The 22,438-nt window shown below is 45.6% G+C and overlaps 2 protein-coding genes across 2 annotated transcripts in view; one reads left to right on the forward strand and one right to left on the reverse strand.

The window, feature by feature from the left end:
- The window catches only part of LOC147666514 (glycerol kinase-like), a 58,683-nt gene extending 54,790 nt beyond the window's left edge, over positions 1-3,893 (reverse strand). Inside the window, exon 1 of the mRNA XM_086949025.1 lies at positions 3,765-3,893. The gene's annotated coding sequence lies outside the window, so the exon portion shown is untranslated. The remainder of the gene's footprint in view (positions 1-3,764) is intronic.
- Positions 3,894-4,448: 555 nt separating this feature from the next.
- Positions 4,449-22,438, forward strand: part of LOC147666515 (N-acyl-aromatic-L-amino acid amidohydrolase (carboxylate-forming)-like) — a 544,437-nt gene continuing 526,447 nt past the window's right edge. The window contains exon 1 of the mRNA XM_086949028.1: positions 4,449-4,468. The gene's annotated coding sequence lies outside the window, so the exon portion shown is untranslated. The remainder of the gene's footprint in view (positions 4,469-22,438) is intronic.

The raw sequence follows: 22,438 nt of genomic DNA on the forward strand, positions 1-22,438 counted from the left end.
TTCAGGGGTGCTAGGTTGTCAGCGCTGTTGGTTAGCCATTGAGTAAGGTTAGTGGCTGCTTGGTTGGCGTTCGATGAGTGGGCAGGGGGGTTTTGAAGAAGCGATGTAGGTTGAGGATGGTTGTGGGATGTGGTCTTTTTGTAGATAAAGTGAACGCAGCTGTGGTCCGTCCAATGGAGAGCTGTGGTGTGACTGAAGGAGATATGTTTGCTGGAGGTGAAGATAGGGTTGAGTGTGTGACCTGCGAGGTGAGTGGGGGTATTAACAAGTTGTTTGAGTCCGAGGTTGGCGAGATTTTCCAGAAGGGCGGTGGTGTTGCTGTCGTTACTTTTTTCCAGATGAAAATTGAGGTCTCCCAATAGGATGTAGTCCTCGGAGGGGAGGGCGTGTGGGGTGATGAAGTCAGTGATGTCTTCACTGAATTGTGCCCGGTGTCCTGGTGGCCTGTAGAGGAGGGTGCCTCCGAGTGTGGTTTTGGGGTCGGTGTGGATCTGGAAGTGAAGGTGTTCGGCGCTAGCGAGGTTGATGTCTGAGCTGGTTGAGATTCGGATGGAATTCTTGTGGACAATAGCGATGCCTCCTCCTGTTTGCTTGTTGCGGTCTTTTCGGATGATCTTGTAGCCTTCCGGGATGGCAATGGTGATGTCTGGGGCTGAGGAGGCGTTCATCCATGTTTCAGTTAGGAAGGTGACGTCCGGAGAGATGGTGTCTAGTAGATTCCAGAGGTCGATGGCGTGTTTGTGGACCGAGCGGGTGTTGAGCAGGATGCATTTTAGGTGGTTGGTGTGAGGTCTCTGTTTGGTGTTAGTGGATGTGGAGTTGGTCTTGGTGCCGTCAAACTTGCAGGAGTTGCACGTGAAGGGTCCATGGGTGTGTCCGGGGGCGGCTTGAGCGCAGTCGGGGAGTCGGCCGGGGTTAAGGGCTAGGAGGGTGGAGGCGGCGTAAGTAATGCGGGTGGGGTGGGTTGGACGGGGGCCAGGGGGTCTGGCGCTGGGCGCGGGCTTGGCGCGGACGGGCGTAGACGGGCTTACCTTTGGCGCAACTGGGGCGCAACCGCTGCGTGTGGACGCGCGTGCGCGTCAGAAGCTCTACCATAAGTAGTTAGTGGAGGAGGCGGGGCGAGGGGTGGTCAGCTGGGAGGCGGGATGCGGGGTGGAGCTGCAGGCTGGGACAACAACAACAACAACAAGATGGCAGCCAAAGCGGAAGCAAGGACGGCGGGGTTGGGGTGGGCAGAGTCGCCGGTCTAGTCAGGCAGAAGTGGTCTGGTCTAAATACACACAAGACAGCAAATATGCAACTGGCGTGACATTTTGTCAATGCAAGCGCACCAAACGAGGATACGAAACTAGCGCACAAACAATAGTACAAATCAAGCGCAGGCACAATAGCGCTAGCGTTAGGCTGGGTAGCAAAGTGCAGGCAAGCGTAGGCACAACAAAATCATCAATCTCTCGCTTCAAATCGCCACGGTTCCATCTGAGTGGAACTAGGCCAAACCCCCCTTCTAAAAAAAAAACCTTCATTAAACCCTGCCACTCTGGCTAGCTATCAACCGATCTCACTTCTCTCTGCTGTGGCGAAGGTGTGTGAGAAAGCAGCCCATAAACAGCTATCGGAGTTTGTTGAGACTTCTGGTGCCCTACACCTAGCCCAGTCGGGCTTCAGGGATTCATATAGTACAGAGACGGCTATTAGGGAGTGCCTTGATTCCGGCGGCAGAGCTACCCTGATTTTACTGGACCTCTCTGCCGCGTTTGACATGGTACTGCATCGCCAACTCCTGGACCGTTTGTCCAATATCAGAATCTCTGGCTTGGTGTGGGATTGGATCAAATCCTTCTTGGAGAACAGAACACAGCAAGTGTGGCTGCCTCCCTTCTCTTCTACACCGAGAAGCGTGACAACGGGCGTCCCCCAGGGCTCTACCCTGAGCCCCCTTCTTTTTAATGTTTATGTGATGCAGCTAATCTATCTGGCGGAGGAGCTGGTCCTAAGATGATAGCGTATGCTGATGATACCCAGCTTTTCTTTACGTGGAAGAAAAATGATTTATCCCCTGATTTAGCTAAATACAGTCTTGCTGAAGTCTTTAAATGGCTAGCGCAGCCCTAACTCTAATGTAATGAGGATAAGTCCTCTATGGGTCTTTCCCGACGCATTTTAGGGCTGACCGTTGGCCCAAGGGTTACCCCATGATCAAGTCAATGGGGAGCCTTGTAAAAAACTTGGGGATATGGTTCAGTGAGGACCTCAGCTTCCTACCACAGATTAAAAAAACTGTCCAGAGTATGCTTCGGCACACTGATACAACTCAAGAAATTTCTGCCATTGCTGCCTAAAGCTGCAAAGGAAGTGGTGACCTAGGCTCGTATTCTCTTACGTTTAGACTAGGCCAATGCATTATACATTGGCATTCCTGACGATCAGTTAAAAAAGCTTCAGACCGTCTAGAATGCGGCCGGCAGAGCACTACTGGGCATCTCCGGGAGGACTAGCACCAAGCAACTTCTCAGGGATCTGAATTGGCTTCCGGTGGGTCAGCACGTTCTGTTCATGGCTCTCACTATTGCTCATGGTGCCCTATATAAATCGAGCCCCATGTATCTAAGGCGATGCTTTGATATCTATGTGCCTCACAGACATCTTCGCTCCACTGGGCAATGCCTTGCTGTTATCCCTCGCTGTCGCCTAGCTAGAACGGGGAGGTAGCTCCCGCTCTGTCAAGGAGGCTAAGGCCAGTAATACCCTGCCTTACGAGCTTCGGAACATCCAAGTTCTTAGGCTGTTTAAAAAGCAGTTAAAAACCTTACTTTTCAACTAAGCAATCAGCCTCGTCCCTCGCCACGTGTCTCCTGCAAACTGGCATTCGTGCCGGGACACTTCCGAGTAACCGTGCGCGCTGTGAATGGCGGATAACATAACATAGGGTAGGTTTGCTTTCAGAAACTACAAATTCACAGTCCGAATGTGTAACCAAAATATCTAGATCCTAGTGAAGTAATTGATGAGCTGCAAACTAGTATTACGTATTGCATAACAAGTCACCCCTTAAATGTTAACTAACAATGCCAGTGCTGGTAATGATAAGTGCTAGGACGGGCCTAAAAATAACAGTCTCCTGAATGTTACTGGAAAACTAAATTAAAATCAATTCAAAGTGTGAAGTTTGCTGCACTGGTCTACATGTAGGGATGTCCTCCATAAGGACTCCTGTATGCAAACAGACCACAAACTTAAAGTAAAAATAAAATAACTATTGCACCTTTTTAGAAGATAAAAAGAGAAACAAATACTAAGTCAAACAGATTGATACGGTAAAAAGCGAGAAAAGAAAACTGCATCTTCAAAGAACATGCCAAACAGTTCTGTAGAGAAACGGGGATAACAAATCCAGATGAAAAAAAAAAGGACCAGGCAACAAAGAATTCCATTTGTTCTGCTGACACATCATGCAGGGATTTCCACAACTGCCCCAAAATATACAGACTCCCCCTCAAATAAACAAAAGTTTACAAATATTCACAATACACCCGAAGTGTGGACGAAAATATGCATGACAGAGCACTCAAAACACGCGAAATGAATATCTCTCAAAGTGCGGGCAATATTCTGCACCAGACACATATCACAGCTTTCCAGATGGGCATGAGAGCCGTGGGCGTGCCTCCACCCCGAAGCCAGGAGTCTGCCTGGCACAGGCGCCTCCCGGTGACCCTCAGGCCTGCCCGGGTGCGCCCCCTCCCCCCCAGCGCACGGCTCACCTGCAATCCTTTGTTTACAACCTTCAGGTGTTGGGTGAAGGTCTGGGCTAAGGTCATGCAGTCCTTCGGCAGACACGTGTGCATTGCAATGCGCATGTTCGGAACACCTTATACACAGTGTCTTACAAATGGCCGGAAGTCACGCGGAATCATCTGCGCATGCTCAGCACCGTCAGACACTATCAGACTCTCTATCGCAAAGGGCATCTCCGCATGCGCGTTGAAAGCAAGAAGTATTAAAATATCTGCGCATGCGCTGAGCAAGAATACCTTTACAGATTGTATATCATCTGCGCATGCGTACCGCATCGGTCACTGCCCCTAATTTAACAGAGTCTGAATTTAATAGTGCAGGCGGCCCCGTTGGAAACACTAACCCCCGCCTTGCTGCGCAGGCTGCCTTCTTTTTTTTTTTATCAGCAGACAGACCGACGCTGTGCTACACGTGGCACCCGTCGGCCGTCTTCCCTGGTCCACAACCGTCCTTTTCGCTAAGGCATCGCAGTCCAGAAGTCCTCTGCCCTCGTTGACCTGCTCACCCGGAAGTGTAATCCTTTCTTCCGTTCCTCCTTCGGTATAGTTGTCTTCATGCAGCTCTGAGGAATGTTACTGGGCACCCTCCCCATGAAGTTAGAGTAACCAAAAACCGAGCATTCGCGGATGGGCCCAGAATGACTTGACTGACAGCCTTCAGCAACACTGAGGTACCAAGGGAATTAAATACGAGGATTTCTTTTTCTCCTAAATTTACATCATCAATGTTAACTAATTTGCTTTCTGCTTGGGGCTGAGGAGACTAACCCTACGGTTGGACCAGAAGCCTAAAGCATGTGAGGAGGTCAGTGTAGCGTGGACAGAGGAACAGATGAGAAACCATCCTATCAGTGAAAAAGAGTGGAAGGATGCCTATGTGAAGATGACATCTTGAACTGTATGAAGACTTCAATTCTTGAGGTATAGCCTGAAAATCCACCATTAGGTATGCAATTGAGAAGTTCTTTGGAAGTATGGAACGAAATGTCAGTGGCAATATATTGAGAGGCGAGAAAATTGTCCTACCCAAGAGTTTGAGAGAGTGTTTGGTAGGATAGTGGCATGACAGACATTTAGGGATAGTGAAGAGCAAGAGAAGGTATTGGTGGCCTCGTCAGGATGTTGAAGTGGAAAGAATAGTTAATAATTGTAATTTTTGTAAGGGTGCAGATAAATCGCAAACCTTGTTGAAACCCCCACTTTCACCTGTTTCCTGCCCGAAAATGCCCTATTACTATCACTGTGCAGCAAGAACATTGATTTGTTTTTAGAGGCTATTGGCTATTTCTCCAAGTAGCCGAAAGTGAGATTTGTGAAGAAGGCTGACACCGAAAGTATTGTTTCATTTATGGATGAAATGTTCCAAAGTGAAGGACTATCTCATAGAGTGGCTAGGGACAATGGAAACACAGTTTAAGGGTTTAGTATTTGAGCACTTTTTACAAAGGAATAGTATTAACCACAAGGTGACTTCTGTTTATCACCGAGTGGTAATGGAGAAGTTGAACGATTCAACAGAGTTTTTAAAGATTCACTGCAGTTGGCCAAACAAAAGAACCTTAACTGGAACCTGGGGATCATGAAAATTGTGTGGGTGTATTGCACTACCCCTACTGTTACTGGTTCTAGTCCTCTGACTATAATGAGGGCAAGAGTTCCCTTCACTAGATACAATCCGGTGCGGTTGCTTAGTACTAGACTCGGTCAATGGTTTACCGCTGAGGTGAGGAAAAACACTATGGCATGCCAGGAAAAATATAATATGGCCAGAGATGAGAATGTTGGGGCAAAATACTCTTGTTTGATGAAAGTAGACATGTTTCCTGTTAAATTACCCTTTAAAGGAAAAAAAGGTGAAAGTAGATAAGTCTGTTAAAGATATTGGAAATCTTTACTAATTCAGCTACCTAAGTGATTGATATGTGTTGCATATGATTCGCTTTGTGAAATGTAAGGATGGTAAGGAAAAATGTTTTGATTATTCAGATAAAAGTAATTTTGATTGGCTAGAGAGACAACTTCAGAACAAGCAAACCCTGCCCAGGGATGCCCAGTGTGAGGAGGCAATATGGTCTAATCAATTGGGCGAGCAATCCCATTGTGCAATGGCAAATTCCAACGAGGATCAATCACTGTTGGGAAAACCTTCCAGTAGCAAATATGGAAGGGAGATTAGGCGTCAAAGTTATTTACAGTAGCATATTACTTGAATTATAATTCTTCAGGAACTTGTTACTTATATCTTAGAAATGTGTAGTATGTATATATTTCTTTTGCATATGTTTTTAAAAGTTCATTTGTAAGAGGACACTTAGGAATATAGAATGTTGTAAGTTATGCTGACAATTAAAGAATGTTAATTATGTCACTAGCGCTGTGAGGTAGGATAGAAAGTTAAGGATTACGCTTGTAATTGCTTGTCAGCTGAAGTAGTCATGTTGGCCTCTATTTGAAGAATACGACTAATAAAGAAGAAATTACTTGAAATTATGGTGTGTGGATCTTCTTGACAGACTGCTATATTTTTTCTGCACTACAACTCATACAAGCTTGCCTCTCTTTGCATTTAGTCGCCTTGTATGAACATTGAAACATGTGCTCTATTTAGTGAATTATGTCAGGGCAGTCAAGCGTCAGTCCATGCACATCGCTAGTCAAGCCCCAGTCCACCCACACCGCCAGCCAAGCTCCTGTCAATGCACACAAACAGCCAAGCACACCGCCATGCCAAATGCCAAATCCACGCACACTATCATCATTTCTTTTTTTTTTTAATAGAAAAGATAAATGTACATGTATTTATATAGCGCAAATCGCCCACATCGCAGGCATCTATGCGCTTGCTTAGGGAACCCGTCCTGGTATTCCCCTGTGAGATACCCCGGCAGGGTATCCACAAGGTGAAAGCCAGGTATCCCACCGCGAGGGGCCGTTGTGGAGATTAAGCAAGCTATTGCCCAGAGTCGCAGAGTGTGAACCCGTGAGTCGAGTAGGCACCGGAGTGAGAATTATCGAGTCCGTGGAATTATTGAGCCCAACCGCCGTCGGGGCGGGGAATTGAACCCTGGTCCAGGGCCGATCTCGGCTGCCGGGTCTGCCGCCTCTAACCCCTGAGCCACACTTCTCCACTATTGGAAATGGATACAAAACTATAACTACAAACACAACAGCGGTAACTAAATACATAATTCTAATGCCAACCATGAAACAAAACTACACATATAAAACAATACAGACCAGGCAGTTCACTATTAGACTCAAAGTTGCCCCCAAAAGCTCTTTTGAGTGTGATAGAATCTGAAACATGTGGGCACACTGTGCCCAGAATTAGGACAATCAGCACACTGCATACAAGTCTTCTGCAGATCTCTTCACAAACAGACTCTACATCTCTTACAGGGATTTTTTGGGGGGCTTGGGAGGAATTAAATCAGGAAAGAGGCAATCTTTCAAATCTAGCCACATCCTCCACCACCCCAACACTAGGAACACAAGGCTGCCTATCACAGACTCCTGAAACTGAACAAAAGTCATCAACGCTGGAGAACACTCCTTAAACACAATAAAAGCATTAAATGTTGCTAAATTAAAAAGATGGAAGGAAAAATTCATATACCAAATCTAAGCCTTACAAACAGCAGTGTAAGGTTCCAACATCTGATCTACTCTATCTACACCACCCAAGTGTTTATTGTATTCTACAATGCACGCAGGTTTGCGCAATTCAGTAGCCTGACCCCAAACAGTCAAAGGTGAATGGTATCAGCATGTAGACATCCCACCTGTCCACAAATTTCACAGCTAGCAGTACTATGCGAGGCCCTGCACTGTCCCCTCTCTGGCTTTTTGCAAACAAGCTCTTTTGAATAACTTTTACGGTTAGAGCCGATTGTGCCACAAGCAAGAGTGTCTACTTTGAACAATTCCTTGAACAATTGCACATCAGTGTAGAAATTATCCAAGTACAAAAGTTGACCTTTGTTAAAAAATTTACGCGAACACGATAATTGGAAACCGATGACATTAACGCGCACTCTTGAGGACCCTAGGCCATGGAACAAACAAGGTGGGACAATTACCCGCCTTGGACCAATTGCATGCTGTGTTTATAAAAAAGACACATGCACAGGCCAATTGCGGGCTAATAAAAAAAAAAGCACAAGCGTGTGTTCAGAGTTCAAAAGCCTTTACTAAATGCCTCGCAGGCCAGCGCATGCGCTGGCTCACGCAAGACCTAAAAAAAAAATACCCTGGGTTCTAGTGGCGTCTGCCACCTTTGTGGACAGATGGGCCTAAAACATAAGGCAGATCTGCCCCCAAGCAGAAATGGGCACCATAATTGCTCCCCAAAGAGGAGCAAAGCTTCCCCAGGAGGCCGCTCCCCCATTTCTGCAGTTGAGAAATCCCTGGTGTCTAAAAGGCTTCTGCCCCCCTTGAGTAAAGATGGGCCTAAAACATATGGTCAATCTGAAAACGGCCAACATAAATGATCGCCCAAAGGGGAGGAGGGTGACGCTTCCCAAGGGGCCGCAACCCGCCAAGACGAAACCGGTGTATAGTGGGCATTCCTGATGCATGATAGGGAGGGAGAGAGGAAGGGAGCGAGAAAGGGACGGAGACAGGAAGTGAGGAAGGGAGGGGGAGAGAGAGGAAGGGAAGGAGGGAGTGAGAAAGGAAAGGAGTGAGAGGAAAGAAGGAAGAGAGAGGAAGTGAGAGAGAGAAGGAGAGCAAGCGAGAGGGACGGAGAGAGGTAGAGAAGGAGAGAGGTGGGGAGGGAGGAAGGGAGGGAAGGAGGCACAGCGTAAACACATGCTTCTCTTTCTGACAATCCAGGTTACGTTTGTTTTTTAAAACATGTATTTGTTATTTTTCAATGCACCCCCCCAATATCTCTTGAAAGTTTATATATGATTCACTTTGATGCCCCAAGTCAGCAAGTGCGCCATGGGCCTAGTCTAGCTTCGAGGCACATTGAGGCGTCCACGTGTGAAAGTCACCTGACCGGAGAGTGTGCTGGTCGAGGCACACTAATACGGCCCCAGCCCGTGCGTCGCACTTGTCAGACTGACTCGCTGACCACTCAGCTTGCAGTTCTGCTCTATGCGCTGTTCCAGCACAAGCACTAGACGGGCAACTGATGCTCCTGGAATAGGTGCAGCAAAGTGGGATTTGTGGGAGGGGCAGTGAAAACACTGGTACCATTATTTGAATCCTCACATCCCCCGCCCTTCCACCGTCACAGGTTGTGCAGAACACAGGCGGGGGCGTTTGTCTCACCAAGAATGACTTCAGCAGGCCTCATGTTAGAATGAGGTCTCGCTCAAAGAGGCGACACTTTTAATACACTGCAGCGGGAACCCTTGGTTATACAGGCAGAAATGAAGAGGGGAATTTAGGCTGCTGAGAAAATGTCCAGCCGCGAATATGTAATTCTCCTAAACTGTGAACGCGCGCACAAAACCAACTTAAAAAGAACTTTTAACTGAGCTAGAAGCGTACTGATGACCGTCTCTGAAATTAGACCTTGAGATAAATGCACAGATTTGAAATGTGACCCTGGGGTGTGTACATTACGCACAACAACCACAACTGGCTGTTGTCGCTTTAATAACAGGCGTCCTCAAGCGGGGCAATGGACCTCATGTTAATCACCCTGGGAAGAGTGACTGAGCCAACCCACTGCAATTTGAACCAGTGACCTGCAGGTTAGATGGGTGTGCACAGTTGGTGCATTGACCCGCTGATCTAACTCCTCGGCCTCGGCACCTAAGCTGCCAGAGGAGCCCATTTAGGAAAGGGACTTGGAGCCATCAACTTGAGCGTTGGGGGGTTGTTTAGTGGGTAAGTAACGCTACGTTGCTCAGGTTGGCATGCATCTGCCATTGTTTCCTGTGTAATAGACAGTAACCTCCTGTCATTCAGAGGCGTATCCCTTAGGGTGCACGTTCGTGAATGCCGTGTGCGTGCTTCCACGGTCTCAGTACAGTTGCCACGTGCAAAGCCGCTATACTTTTATAAGAATGCCATTTTGAGCCTCCATAATGAGAAAGAATGACCACTCTTAGCATTCACCCAATGCCAGTTCTGCAGTGATGGAAGGAAAGAGGGGCAGGGAAGAAGGTGGGCCTACAGGGGCTGCAGAAAGAGCCGACATCAGCAAGCCGCCTTTCTCTGCCACAGCCCTTACTGACACGTGGACAAAATGTATTTCCACAGACCCCATTAAACAGTGACAGTGGTCCAAAGGCATTGTCTGGTAGAACGCAAAGATTTTCGTTCAGCATCTAATTTGAGCGATTTAACTCCAAAACATGTACGAATCAAGAATCTGCGGTTTTACAACTTCTAAGCCAATAAAACCTCGCTTTTAGTTGCAGTACTTTTGAGCAATAGCTAGCATGGCAATCTGTCTGGGCGCATGTCACTTTAAATGAGCTCACAACAGTCAAGACAGGCATCCCTCAGACATGCTCAACAATCATAGACTTGATTTGCCGTGTTCGTGTATACTAAACCCCCCTAAATAATGAACCTAACACAATTGCACTCTTCCACAGGCTTTGGAAAAGGTGTAGATTATATACAGATCTTGGCAGCAGGAACTTTCCCCACTTAAGTAAAGGCACATTAGTCTGTCAGTTCAAAACGAATCAGCATAAAAAGTATTTAGGCAGAAAGAATCTCATTCCCTAAACCCTATTTTCCTGACTAAACTTAATAGAACCTAAAAGGAAAACATTAGTTCTAGTTTCTCTTACGTGAGTCAAAAGTCCGACAGCATCTCACGCCCTTCAGGATTCAGGAACGAGCCAGCAAGCTCCTCCCAAGGGGCCACGTTTTATACCTTTTCTCTATCTAAAACTAGCTAAAAGAATACTTTTTAAAAGACATCCAGCGATTTGATTGGCTTACACCCGTCAGTCCACATTAAGTCATTGCCTCTTCATTCCGACATCGTGCCTTTCTATAATGCCTTTGTCTATTGTCTAGCAGTGACATTAGCTTCCGAGGTCCTTTGCAACAATTTATTGAATAACAGTTCGTTGCTTCCTCAGCTTGGCCTTTCTGCCGTATCCTGTCCTTGGAAAATTATACAACACGGAGCACATCCTGCACAGTTCCACACGTTTTGTTTACTGATGATTATGAACGTGACAAATTCTTTTTTCATTCTTTGCTGTGCTCGGCTCATCATGACAGGATTCCAAACACCCATTTTAAAGCTTAGGCCCCAAGCCTCTTTAGAGAAGAACTAGTATGCACTAGTTACACTAGTCCTGATGAATGCCTAGGTAAATTAAAACCACTTAACAGGCTGAAACATGTTGACTGATTAATACTCTGAATTAAACCAAATCATTACCTTTGGCTGTAAATTCAGACACATAAGACCAATTTTTAACAGTGTTGTAGGGATCTACCAATAAACTTTTTTTTGAGATCCCCTTTAATATTCCTCACTGCACGCCCTATCACACAACCAGCTCCGCAGTCTTCTGTCATCGTAGCACACCGAGGAGGCACTCGGCCTCCGAGGTGGGGCCCTATGATGAAGCATGACACTGACTAGGTCGGTGTGTGAGGGCTTTCCTATCCATCCAAATTGGGTTGGCAAACTTGCTCTTTACATGGCTCCATCTCTGTGGCTTTTGAGACACATGTAACCTCTCTTTTTTTGTTATGTATCTAAAAACCGGGGACCAAGAGAGTGTTCTTTAATCTCCCTGCCTCTCCCTTTGTTTCCTTGTATTCAGCAGCGCACACCTGTGGGAGTTTGTTCTTAAACCCCTGGTTGACGAAGGCCCAGTTGAAATGCAACGAGGACAAATCTGAGGTTCTTTTTTATGGCTCCTTTCCCCCCTCGTTTATGAGCACTCTTTGGCCCTCTGACATCCCAGGCCCGAAAGAGATGGGGAGACCCGCCAAAAACCTGGGCATTTGGTTTGACGAGGACTTAAGATTTAAACATCACATTAAAAAACTTACTGGCACCTGTTTTGCGACCCTAAAAATGCTTCGCAAATTCTTTCCCTTGCTTCCAAGAGAAGCAAAGGAGTCTGTTGCGCGAGCGCTTATACTGTCCAGGCTGGACTATGCTAATGCATTGTTCAGTGGAATTCCTTCTTACCTGGTCAAGCGCCTGCAAATCATCCAGAACGCGACAGTCCGTCTTTTATTTAACATTCCTAGATGGAAGAGCGTTCGTGCGGAGATGCGCACACTCCATTGGCCCCCGGTTGCACAGCGCATCCGGTTTAAGTCACTGGTTCTGGCGTTTCGTGCTATCCATGATCAAGGCCCCCAGTACCTGAGAAAAAGATTCATCAGCTACGTTCCCGCACGGACTCTGAGATCTTCCACCATGTTTCAACTATCCCTTCCCCGCTTCAAGCGTGCCAGACTTGGTGGTCAGTCGATTGCGGTGGTCGTGGCTCGCGCCTGGAATGCTCTTCCTCTTCACTTGCGCTCCACACCCACTGTAGCCGCATTTAAAAAACATCTGAAGACATATTTGTTTACCAGTGCTATTTAAGAGTTCATTTACTTCTGTGAGGGTCTGCTTTCTGCCTCTTTTATTTCCCCCGCGCCAGGATACTCCCCAGTAGCAGAGCGCGCTATAAAATGGTTAATAATAATAATAATAATAATAATAATCATTGCCTGTTTCATTAACGTACTCCTATCTCTCACTTTGGCTGTCACCATGGCGAACTTGGACCTGACGTATTCTGAGTCTAAAGTAGAAGCACTCCTGTCTGACCCATCCTTATTCGGAGACCCGCACATATCCCAAGCCATAGCAAATACCACTGAATGGGAAACCCTTTCGGAGAAAAAACGGGAACATATTCGTACCATTTTACATGGTACCATCCTCAAACAGTACCTTATCTCAAATACAGCACCTAGGGGCTTACTCGTCACCAATGCCCCCCGGATCTTTCTGAACGATGCCACATTCAGAAAGGACTGGGCCATGATCGCGTGGCATTGCACGCGTGACTGGCTTGTCCTTATCATAAAAACAGCGCTCAGACTCTCTGAAACATTAATGGTTGAAATCAGAGAAACAGAATCACAATTCAAAGCCACAATAACAGGATATAAGAAGAGGTTGGACGAGTTAAACAAAGAACTCAATGAATACAAAGACAACCTCATGCAATCAAAAGCCACCAAACTACAAAAAGATCAAAAGAAATGTGATTTTGAGAAGGTTTATCCCTACTCCGCAGCATCTTATACCGCCCCCACTAAAAATGCGAGTAAAACCGACTATTCGGATGATGACTCTTCAAACAGCAGTGGATCAAGCAATGATTCCTCCAACTCGAGAAAAAGGAGAGGTAACCGTGGCAATAGGACCAACCGATAATGTAACTAGGATTCACCTATATCACACTATAATTACACCAATACTGTCTGACTGTGGTGTTGTTAACCCCATGTGTGGAAAGTATAAAGTAAAAAATGAAAAAATGAGTGTCCTAATGACTGGGCGTGAGACAATAGGCAAAACAAAGTACTGTTTCCAAAAAGGTTAGAAATAAAGACATCGTGCAGATCCAGAACTGTGTGCACAAAGACGGTGCCGGAGTGCTCAAAAACGAAACTAGTGCATATAAGTTAAACCACCAGAATCTAAACACGATTGAAAAAGTGCCGATAGTAACACACCACCAGGTGATTAAAGGTCGGTAGGCCACCAGGGAGTTGATAAATCACTGAATCCGATACTCACAGGATGATTTTCTTTTATGTTCGTAGAGCTGTCCCCTGAGGAAGGGCTAGTCATCTGCCCGAAATGCATTGGGAGGATTTATAACTGGATGACTTTTTATGTTGGATGATGTTCGTGCTTCTTCAAGCATTGATGAACTGTTTATGATCATGGATTAAACATTTAAGGAACCTGTCCGAGTTGTGGATTTAACCTTGATGAACTTATATCAAATGCTGTAGACATCTTTGTCTTCTTTTGCGCTGTGCACCAGGGTGTCTTCTTCCAATTGGGGGGAGCTTTGTATTAAACTCCTACTTGATGTCACCTTTGTGGAGAATTCCATCACACTGGTAACATTGGATGTTGAGAGTCTCTACACTAGCATCCCCCAGGACGATACCATCAGGGTCCTGGAGGAGTCACTTAACTCCATTGATTGGAATTACCAAACCCCAAAATCATTTATAATCCAGTGCGCAACTATAGCGCTCAAGGAGAACTACTTTTCCTTCAAGAACCAACTGTTCCTCCAATGCTCGGGTACTTCGATGGGCAGTACATTTGCCCCTTGTGTGGCTGGACTCTATGTGGCAGATTTTGAGTCCAAACACATCTTACCTGCATCCACAGACTTTACCTCTTCCATATTGTTATGGAAGCGCTATATTGATGATATTTTGTTACTGTGGACAGGTAGTGACAGAGACCTCCAATCCTTCTTAGTCTGGATCAACACTCTTGACCACAACCTCAGATTTACTCATGCCTCTAAAACTGAAATCGTCTTTCTGGATGTCGTAATTTCTGTTTCCGGTACAAGCTTGGTTACAAGAACCCATTGTAAACCGACTGCTAAAAACTGTTTACTTGAGTTCACCAGCTTCCACCCCGCCCTCTTAAGGAGAATCTCCCATACGGGCAATATTTAAGACTGAGACGAAATTGTAGCACCCTTGAAGACTTCAAGGAGCAAGCCTCTGAACTAACCGAAAAACTCAGAGATAGAGGTTATCCAACCTCAATTCTCAATAAGGGGTTCAAAAGAGCACAAAATCAACCTAGATGTGCACTGTTGGATGACAAACCGGACACTCAAGATGAAATTCCACTCACATGTGTGACTACTTTCAACAGTCTATCCAACGTCATGAAAAAGACAATCAACAAGCACTGGAACATCATAAAATCTACCAAAAAAGACTGGGATAAACCCCTCTTTTCATTCAAAAAAGGTCGGAGTCTCAAAGACGCCCTAGTCCATACCCGCCCTAAAGAAAGAATCCCTCCAAGAACCCCCTCAGTCACAGAGACATGGGGCTTACCTCAAGTCATTGGACACTACCCCTGCACAGACTGTAGTATACGCCACTTGACGGAGATAACAAAAACTCTCAATCTGGAACAAGGGAAGATTTGGACTCCGGTTTCACACACTAACTGCAACTCAACGAATGTTGTGTACTTGATCACATGCCCATATGCCCTACTGAGGAAATATAAATTTTTGGTCAAGTTATGTTTCCTATCGTGTACCCCACCTTCTCCATGTACGAGTTTAAAGTGCATGTAACTTCCCTCCTGTGCCAGCTATGAAGACGCAAATACATTTGCGTCCAACGTTAACATGTCCTCTTTCAGACCCACCCTGAATGGGTTGAATAGTCCGTTCCTAAGTATGCCATGCCAACGTCTTTTGTAGTGTACCTTACACGTTTTTCAGCTCTGGCAAAGTAGGCCCGGAATTCTGCCATCAAGCTTTTTGTCTGCCTTCTGACTCTGAAAGCCTCAGCCCAGGCTGCCCCCGTACCTGTGAACTCTGCCTTACTTCCAGCGCGGCCCACCGCGCTCAGCTCAGCCTGCTGCCTGCCAAGAATGAATTCAACCTTCGAGTTATCTGTTTCCCTCTCCGAAGATGCATTCCTGCCTACTAGTTTAAGTAAACATTCCCCCAGCTGCAGAGCAAAAGGGCCTGGCCTTACTGTTTCTGTGCAAGTAATTCATAGCCTCTGTTACCACGCTACCATGGAAGGCCCATGCCCCCACGCTTCTCATGCAGACACTTAGGCGCTTATACACGCACTCACAGTCAGTATAGAATAGCTTCTGCCCCAGAGACCTTTCCGCCCAGATAGTTCAGTTCCTAAACATCAGATATCAGATATGATAGAAGCACAAGTTGATCTGACATGCCAGACTTCTGTCTCTTTCCGTTAGCTGAAATGTCAAGTCCCCAGCACCCCCCAGCTTCACGTCAATCACACGTCATGCAGCTGCGCGCGCATCCAGGCTTCAGATTTCTGCTGACATTGCAAGATTCTGCTTATTGTTGCCACCCACTTATGACACCTACCTGTGACGTTTCTCGCACACACTTCTATGTTCACGCCTAGTTCACGCCTCCTAATTACGTATCATGACCACGTGTGTGTTTTATCTTGTTTCTCTCAGCTGTTACGCCTTCTGCATTGACTTCTATTGTGTATATTAAGTATAAAAGTAATGTAATGTCAATAAAATATTGCTCTATCCCTTCTTACACCCCTGTGGTGGTAAGAATCCGATATCCAGTCATGACCATTCCTTTTTAAGGAATAAAACCCCTTAGAACTCTAACACCATGGACTCTGTTTTTTTCTTTCCGATTGAGTTATTATTGATTAAGTACTTACCTGCATAGAAATTAAGATGGTAAATTAAATATTTACGACATTTTGGCGCCCGAACAGGGACCCCTCCCCCACCTCACGCGCCGGTTGGTGCGTTGCAAACTCTGTCCCCTGCCATCAGTTAGACGGAACCTACGCGTACCGGCAGGATTTCCTGTATCTCCCTCTGGCCCACGGAGGTGACGAAGACTGCAATTAGCACCCAGACGAGGCGGTGAGGAGCGCGGAGGATCCCGACCAGAGCCTAGCCGAAAGAAGCAAGGTCCGAGGTGTCACGAGGCCCACCAGTTTTCCGAAGTATCCACGTGTCGAGTCGAGTCGAGTCCGGTCCAGTCCAGTCGAGTTTTCCGAGGCCTTCTGTTTTCCGTGCTTCCCGGTGAGTACCATTGCTGGGACGTATCTAGACGGGTTTGGGTACACAAGTCCGGTCTGCACTGTTTTAGACAGTGTATCTGTACTGTTTAGCAGTATATCCGATGATTCAAGTTCTTGCACTGTTCTCAGCAGTGTATCTGTGCTGTTTAGCAGTACATCCGGTATAGGGGGTAGTAATAAGTTTTTTTTTTTAATGTCTTTTTCCATGTGATCAATGTCGTTGTATGAGTGACTGTTTTTATGTACATTATTGTGTTCTTGTGTAACTAGCTGTATTCAGTATTAAATAGCAAGGATTGAGCATTCAGTATTAAGTGAACAGGATGCCGTTTTTTTAACAAGCTAAAGCAAATAGGAACTAGGAAAGGGATGCTAGAGGAAGAAATTCCTATCCCCCCTAGGGACACGCCTGGAAATTTCATGTATCAGAAACATGGCATAGATGCCATATTGTATCTAGATTTGTGGGCCAATTATACTAAGCATCTAGACAAAAGACACAGGTGGCCCGTCACCGGAACATGGGATGCCGAGTGCATCATGAAGGTAGAAGAAGTATTATGGAAAAAGAAAGCCAGACAATCTCAGAAAGACGCCATAGAATTTTGGCGTAAGGAATCACATAAGCGTACAGAAAAAGCACTCCGTAGAGAAGACAGACTTAAAGAATCAGATAAAGCTCAAGAAAACGAATTAGTTACTGAAGGGATTCGAGTAAAATCAGAGCAAATAGACCGCGCACGAAACAATCTTGTAAATGGTATGTATCTTGTGGCCGAAGGTTCGCCTGAAGCCACTTCAGAAATATCGGAAAATCTGCCGCCACCATTAATTCCAACTAAAGTAACTCACAGGACCACTAAAGACATATTCCTGAATTCCTATCTAGAGGATGTAGCTCCCGCTTACACCAATCTGCCTGTCCGCGCCCTGCCTAACGACGGGGACGGGGGTGGTAACCCGCCCCAAGATCATATTCCACCAGTACCACAACAAGGTTCCCCCGCCCGACAGATTCCCCCTGTTCCACCACCTCCGCCACTTCCCGCACCTAAAATTAATCTACCGAAACAGCTTCTACCTGATCCTACTAAAAGACAAATTCAAGTACCGATACAGACTCCACAAAGAGATAACGCTCAAGCTTCAGCCTCAGGAGGCGCGTCCGGGGGTCCCCAGACCCCGCCGCCAACACGTAGATTACACCTTAAGGATATAAAGAATCCTTTTATGCTCCAATCACCCCGTCTCGACATACTCAAAGAACCGCTTCAAGTTTGCAGATACGACCCAGTACCTGGTAAAGATAATAGGATGTTTATAGCATCACTACGCTTACGACAAGCTACCGATTACCTACTGTACTTCCCAGGAATGAAAGAGTACCTAGATAGAATATACAATTTTGTCCGGACTGGGGAAGACCCTGACAGTATTAAGGAAGCCATGGCATATCAGAAAGTCGACACTCAAGCGTCTCTACTACGTTTTTTCATAAATTGCTTAATAAGAGAACGAGACAGGCCTGAGACAGACCAGGATGAATTAGATGGACTCAACAAGTGGGGTCAAAATATATCTGAAGGAAAACATGATAAAGGGGGTTGCATAGCCAGTATGTACAAGAAAATAAGAAAAGAAGTAATAGAGATACACAAAAAGGAAAAAGAAAAAGAGAATGCCTCCTCCGGGGAGGAGGAAGAACCTGAAGAACCAGAAAAGACTACAGATACGATAGCATATGTAGGTAAGGGAGCTTACCTTAGGAAAGGCATTCGTCCAAAAAGCAAGAGAGTTTTTCTCTCTGGCTTAACCAATCCGAATTCTACTGAACATCAGTTCCAGGAGACCGATAAAAGGCTTCGAGACCGAATGGGGTACCATGTACTCAATTCTATGGATGAACAAGAACTAGCTCGGTCAGCAGTATTATGGGCTAATAACCCGGATATATATAATGATGACACAGTAGCGCAGACATTCCTGAACCTTTCCCCAGACGAACAGAAATTAGCAGGTGTTTACATGATTCAGCACCTCCTCACGTTATACAGAAACCAACATTCTGATCCAGGTCCCTTACACGATACGTTAGAAGAACTACTCATGGATAGATGGAGAGGTTTAAGCACCAAATTAATTCAAATAATTCTAGAACAACGCCACAGATATAACACTTTCATAAGCTCCGAATATGTTCCCGCTCCGCCCCCAGAAAGAAAAATGTACCATATAGAACGTCTGCATGGCATTGAAAGTCAGAACCCCTTACGAGAAGTGCATCCAGTCATGGGTGAGGATCATAACTTGAAACGTGTGTATGTACACACGCCTCTGACTAAGTTAGAACTGTTAGAAATGAAGAAACTAGTACCGTGTCATGATAAAGACCCTGCAGGTTTTCACAGAGAACTTAAAGACATGTTACTGATGGGGGATTACACATATGAAGATATCATGAAAATGTTAAAGGTACTGCTGCCCACGGGCATCTACGAGAAACTCAAGGAAAAAGAATGGGAGGTGGGAGAGAAAAAGATTGTATGGGCTGAAATAGAAGACGAAGAGAACAAACGTGTCCCAGGGGTAGGCCTTGGGGAGAAAACTAAAGCATTACCAGGTTTGATAGTACAGGTTCTGCCAAGATTATTGACAACTAGAAAGGAAGATTGGGACGCCATCTCGTCCTGTAAACAGAAACACGATGAAGATACTAGTGACTTCTATTCAAGATTCGAGAAATGTTTCATTATTAATAGTGGCCTTAAACCAAGTAGTGAGTCATACCCGCATCTTTTTGTATCCAAATTAGTCGAGAATTCCCTGCCATTAGTTAAGAACCGCGTGTACAAAGTTGAAAGTACTTGGCAGGCAAATACGCCATCCCAGATGTTACAGATGTTACAATACCATCAGAACAGAATTAGAGAAGAACAAGATCAGGAACAGAAACGCATGAAAGACACGAAAATGAAAATGTTAGTAGCCCAGTCGGTTCCAGCCGACGGTCAGAGAAAGGGTGCGACCCAGACAGGTCATTCCGCAGCTCCCGTTAAAGGGACATGCAATTATTGCAAGCAGCCAGGTCACTACGTACACGAATGCCCAGTTCTGAAACATAATATAGCGACAGGTAAAACTAAAGAAAGACCGCATCCGCCTAGACAAGACCATAACCAGCATCAGTCTTCACAGAATATACAGCCCATGTAGAATACACAGCCTACGCATGCTCCCTCACATACAGCACAGACAGTAGCGGTATCACCGCCACAGCCCATTGCCGCAACTCAGCAAGTTTCACAACAGATGTACCAGTATGCCCAGTCCGCTTATCCCGATTATCCACGATATACATGAAACAGCCTAGAGAGGGAAGGTGGCTTGCCTCTTATTGAGATTCCTGTAGATCAAGAGGGTCCTTATGTACATAGTCAAGTATTGGGAAAAGACAGAAAGTTTTTAATTGACACAGGGGCAAGTCGTACCACAATCAGTCATGATGAAGTTCCAGGGGCACCCCTCTCAGGCTCACAGAATGTTTCCCTTGGTTTTTCAGGACAGCCTATTGTAAATGAGGTATCGAAACCAGTTCCCCTGGCTGTGGGTCCATTATCACGTGTTACAGACCTGTTACTCACGAAATCATGTCCAGAAAATCTGTTAGGAATAAAAACATTGAAGGCTCTAGGAGCCGTGATCTGTTGCTCCCCGGAGGGAGTTAGACTCTTTCTGCGGGATTTCAAGGGTCATTATGTGTTACGTGAGTTTGATGTCAGATTGAAAAATGTACCAGATCACCTGTGGGCAAAAGGCCCAACTGATGTAGGTTGTATGCACATTACACCATACCGTGTTACACTCAAACAAGGTGTAGTTTTACCCAGAATCAGACAATACAAGTTACCACCCGATGCTGTAGTGGCTTTACTGGAAATCATTGAAGAGCTCATTACCCAATGAGTGGTCGTAGAAACCGACTCAAATATCTGTAATTCACCCATCATTCCGATCCTTAAATGTACTGATCCCAATGCACCGCCAGTATATCGGCTGGTGATTGATTTAAGAGAACTGAATAAATGCATTATTCCACAGTACCCTGTGGTTCCCGACATATCATCCCTATTGACTGCTATTGATTCAGAAGCAACGTTCTTTACTGTAATTGACCTCAAGAACGCCTTCTTCAGTGTACCTATTGATCCAGAGAGCCAATATCTCTTCAGATTCAGTTTAAATGGACGAAGTTTCAAATTTTCACGCGCCCCTCAAGGATTCACAGAAAGCCCCAGCATCTATAGCCAAGCACTGAAAAGACAACTTGATTGTATCACAATTACAGTTAACACCGCTTTACTGCAATACGTCGATGATCTGCTGATCACCGCACGAAGTGAGCCCGAATGTGAACAAGCATCACTGACAGTTTTACATTTTCTGGCTGACAAGGGACACAAGGTGTCTCCTTCGAAGCTACAATTCTGTGTTCAGCAAGTTGTGTACTTGGGTCACTTGCTGTCCAAAGTGGGGAGACAGCTCACTCCCGATCGCATTCAGTTAATCGTAAATATGCCACAACCCCAGACACAAAAGGAAGTGCGGGCCTTTATAGGCCTCACCTCGTACTGCAGACAATGGATTCCCCAGTATGCATTTCTAGCCAAACCACTCATTCAGTTAACAACACAGGAGGCAGCGACTTCGACTGTCCTCCCTTGGACTCAGGAACATACACAGGCTTTTGAAGAATTAAAGAAAGCTTTATGCCAAGCACCAGTTCTAGCGACACCATGTTACAGCAAACCTTTTACACTTTTTGTTACAGAACGTGAGGTTACAGCATTGTCTGTCCTCACTCAAGATCAAGCAGGTTCACATAAGCCTTGCGCTTATTTTTCAAGTACATTGGATTCAGTAGCTCAGGCACTCCCTGCGTGCTTGAAGTCAGTAGCAGCAACAGCATTAGCAATCAGACAGAGTGACTCAATTGTTTTAGGACATCCATTAACAGTTCAAGTTCCACATTCTGTAGAGGTTCTTTTAAACAGAACCCAGACTCAGCACTTGACTATAGCACGACTGACAGGTTATGAATTGACACTCTTCCAGCCACACATAGAAATCAGACGCTGTAGCATTCTGAACCCCGCAACATTGTTACCTACAATTATGACAGATCCAACCCCGCATGATTGCATAGAGATCATTAATACAGTAACAAAACCTCGACGAGACCTAACAGATGTTCCACTGGAAAATCCAGACCTGACACTTTATGTGGACGGTTCATGCATGAGAACAAGTACAGGAGAATTAGTGGCCGCCTATGCCGTGACCACTGAAACTGAAGTTAAAGAAACACATCGTATTGACACACTGTCTGCTCAAGCAGCGGAGATCATCGCTCTGACCCGAGCTTGTATTCTAGCCAAAAACAGAAATGTTAACATATACACTGATTCCCGCTATGCGTTCGGAGTCGTACACGACTTCGGCATGTTATGGCAAGAAAGAGGTTTCTTGACCTCTCATGGTGCCAAGATCCAACACGGTCCCCTCATTCAAGCACTATTAGAAGCAATACATCTGCCTTCAGGCATATCATCCGTTATGAAGTGTAAAGCACATACTAAAGTTACAGATTCTGTTTCCCAGGGTAACGACCTGGCAGACCAGACAGCAAAACATACAGCATTGACTCACACCCAGACTACTGATGTGACAAAGACAATAGTACCAACTCAGTGTATGTCAGTCAGGGATCCCACCCTAGATGTAATCGATATTCAGACACATGCTACTGCAGATGAAATAAAGAAATGGACTGAACTAGGAGGGATCCAGACAGATCAAGGATGGGTCACAAAGGGAAA

This window comes from Lissotriton vulgaris, unplaced genomic scaffold, assembly GCF_964263255.1.
Source record: "Lissotriton vulgaris unplaced genomic scaffold, aLisVul1.2 SCAFFOLD_440, whole genome shotgun sequence".
In the NCBI taxonomy this organism is placed as follows: domain Eukaryota; kingdom Metazoa; phylum Chordata; class Amphibia; order Caudata; family Salamandridae; genus Lissotriton; species Lissotriton vulgaris.